This window comes from Lepidochelys kempii, chromosome 16 (genome assembly GCF_965140285.1).
Source record: "Lepidochelys kempii isolate rLepKem1 chromosome 16, rLepKem1.hap1, whole genome shotgun sequence".
Taxonomy (NCBI): Eukaryota; Metazoa; Chordata; order Testudines; family Cheloniidae; genus Lepidochelys; species Lepidochelys kempii.
The window spans coordinates 9,858,797-9,862,176 of NC_136395.1; the positions used below are offsets into that span (position 1 = coordinate 9,858,797).

Genomic DNA, 3,380 nt, shown 5'->3' on the forward strand with positions numbered 1-3,380 from the left:
TGTGTAACCCGTTTGGCTGGTCCTGCTGCCTTGTAGATCTCTGCGGTACAACCTCACAGGCTGCATTGCTCTCTGTGCGAGGCCCTTCTTGGCCAATGTGCCCCCTGCTAAGGCACTGTGGGAGACCCGATTTTCCCACAATGCACTGCTACAAACACGGCAAGGCATCATGAAGAAAGCTGCTGTGGACACAAGTCTGTCGTTTTTATTGTGACCAGGTCAGATGATGGTGTCCCAAGCCGGTTGGAAAATCACTGGTGCACTTTATAGTGTAGACGGGGCCTAGCTTGGCTACTTATTTTAGACCAGAGACCTCCACAAGCAGTAGCTGTGCAGGTTAAGCCACGTAATGAGACCTGTGGGTGCATTTATCACCTGTGTCATAGCAAGGCGTACTTTTTAATTGCACCTCCGGTTGCTAGTTGTACAGGCATTACTCATCGTCAGGCATTACTCATCAGCCTCATGATGAGGCCAATTGAACTAGACTCCAATGACCTTTTAATCTCTCATGTTACCTCACGTAAAATCAAATCAAATGATAACTGTCCTGTGGGGAATAACATCCTGCTGTGGCCAGGTGGATGAGCTAGTCAGGGCCCAGTCAGGGTTTTCCCTCTCAGGCTCCTCTGGGGCTCTGAGCTGAAATGCTCAGCGGGGGAGGAAGATCTGTGAACTCATCAGACCCCCTCAGCAAGACTCTAATCTAGAAGCATTACATCAGGAGGAGAAATGTTCATTGGCTGATCCTGCCCTGAAGGCAGAACAGGGTTTCTTCCAGCTTCTGAAAGCAGCTTTGTTTGAGAAATTAACCCTTTCCTGGGCACCACACGCAGCTTTGCCAATCTTGGGTCCATATTTAGATTGGCCTCAGAGCTGCCTGTGGCCCTGAGGAGATGGTCTGGCAGTCAGTTATCACTAGGGTGCAACTGTGTCCCCTTTCCCCTGGCCACACCCTTATGCTTGGGGGCTCAGGAGATAGTCTGGTCCTACACCATCTAAGCCATTCTTCAAACAGAAGGGGACACCCCAGGCCTAGATAGCCAGCTAAGCTGGGTTTCTGGCTGCTTTGTGTCACCAGAGCTGTGCAAGGAAGACTAGGCCCCATCAGGGCCAGCATGTCCTGGGTGTAAGATTCTTACAGTACATGCTGAGGGTAGACCTTTTAATGACCATGAGCTGCCAGGGCATTGCTTTTATGTCATGCCCAAGGCACTGGTGAGTCTGGCTTGTTGTGAGTGTGTACCAGGGAACGGTGAGAAGAGCAACCTGAACATGCTTGTTAGGGCTGGAGATCGATTTTTAGTCTGGATTCTGGGAGGGACAGATAAATTGCTGAGAACCAAGGTGTTGCTTCTGAGTTGGTGAAAGTGATGGTAGGGAATAGGGGGATTAATTGTGCTGGGAAAACAAGTGGAACCCCCTGGCCCAACACTAAAACGAAGGGGGTTCAGAAAGGGCGTAAAGCAGAAAAGAGAAGAAGGTAGGAGCCAGTACTGCAGGGGACAGAATATAAATACAAACTGCAGGTATCTGTGGCGATGACTTGAGGGAGGCAGCCGTGTCTCTCTATTTATATTAGGTACTCATCTGGCCATCCTTACCATAATACCTGAGCACCTTGCATTCATCATTATATTTAGCCTCACAGCACCCGAGTGATAGGGATGTACCTCCTCCCTATTTCACAGCTGGGGAACTGAGCACAGTGAGACCACGTGACTTGCCCAGGGTCACACCGGAAGTCTGTAGTAGCTCAGGGAATTAAATCCCGGTTTCCCATGTTGAAGGCAAGCTCCTGAACCTCTAGAGCATCCTCCTTTCAGGGGGAAAGGCTGAACTGAGATGGAAAGAGTTTCTCTCCAATGGAGAAAACAGTCAACCTTGAGCGCTGTTTGTTGTAGGTTTCAATAGGTATTTCAATCTTGGTGGGTGGGGAGGAATAAACGTAATTGACTTTTAAATTAGCTTCTTTTTGTTAATTTTGGGCCAATTGTGCAAGTCTCACCCTGCGGAGCACTTACTCACAGGAGCAGTCCCAGATGAACCACTTGTGTGAGTAGGGGATCATCTATGGGTGAAGTTCACCCCTGTGCTGAGGGCCAACACCCCACTTAAGCCCTCAAAATAGGACCTAAGTAGAGCATAATCCCTTGTACTGGCCTTTTGCAAGTGTGTGAATTTCACCCCACCGTGCATAAAGGCTGCACAATTGGGCAGATTTGTTCAAATCCTGACCACTCTGCTCAGAGCCAGATTCTGATGTCCTTGCTCACACTGAGTGGCACCTTGCTGCACAACTGGTCCCATTGGGGTTGATGGGATGACTCCCACACCGGGGCCTTGTCTGCACAGTGGGTGCGTCTATACTGGAGTTGGAGCGGTGATTTCCCGCTCGGGTGGATGTGCCCATGCTGGTTTTGAGCACGCTAGCACGCTGGAAATGGCAGTGTTGCACAGATGGTGGGAGGGACTAGCCGACCCAGGTATGTTCTTAGCATTTCAGACAGGATCCTGCTCCAGGCAGCTAGCCTATCCCACTGCTCACACCACCGTGGTTGAACTAGTATTCTTGGCATGCTGGCTGACCACAGCGAGCGCACGTGTGTCTGCCTGAGCTGAAGATTACACCTGCAGGGAACGAGGGGTGTGTTCTCGGCTCAGTTTGGCTAATCCCAGCTGGGATCCTAGACAAGACAAGGCAGTTGCAGTTTTCAGTCAAGTTAGTGGGTCAAGTTGAGCTCCAGTCTGACCTGTAGTCTTTGGCTGGGCGTTGCTGTTCCTGTTCTGTGCTGTGTGAGTAGCGATCGAGATGCCTGAGCCGGCGAAATCTGCCCCTGCACCCAAGAAGGGCTCCAAGAAAGTGGTGACTAAGGCCCAGAAGAAAGGGGATAAGAAGCGCCTCAAGACCAGGAAGGAGTTACTCCATCTACATGTACAAGGTGCTGAAGCAGGTTCACCCTGACACCAGTCTCTCTTCTAAGGCCATGGGCATCATGAATTCCTTTGTCAATAGAAAAGGAGGACTCGTGGCACCTTAGAGACGAACAAATTTATTTGAGCATAAGCATCTGATGAAGTGAGCTGTAGCTCACGAAAGCTTATGCTCAAATAAATTTGTTCGTCTCTAAGGTGCTACAAGTCCTCCTGTTCTTTTTGCGAATACAGACTAACACGGCTGCTGCTCTGAATCCTTTGTCAATGACATCTTTGAGCGCAGTGCTGGGGAGGTGTCCCGCTTGGCACATTATAACAAGCACTTGACCATCACCTCTCGGGAGATCGCGACCGCCGTGCGCCTGCTGCTGCCTGGGGAGCTGGCTGAGCACGCTGTGTCTGAAGGTACCAAGGCTGTGACCAAGTACACTAGCTCCAAGTAA

General features: G+C 50.4%; 1 pseudogene; it reads left to right on the forward strand.

Moving 5' to 3' along the window:
• The first annotated feature begins 2,812 nt into the window (after positions 1 to 2,812).
• On the forward strand, positions 2,813 to 3,380 carry LOC140899166 (histone H2B 8-like; annotated as a pseudogene).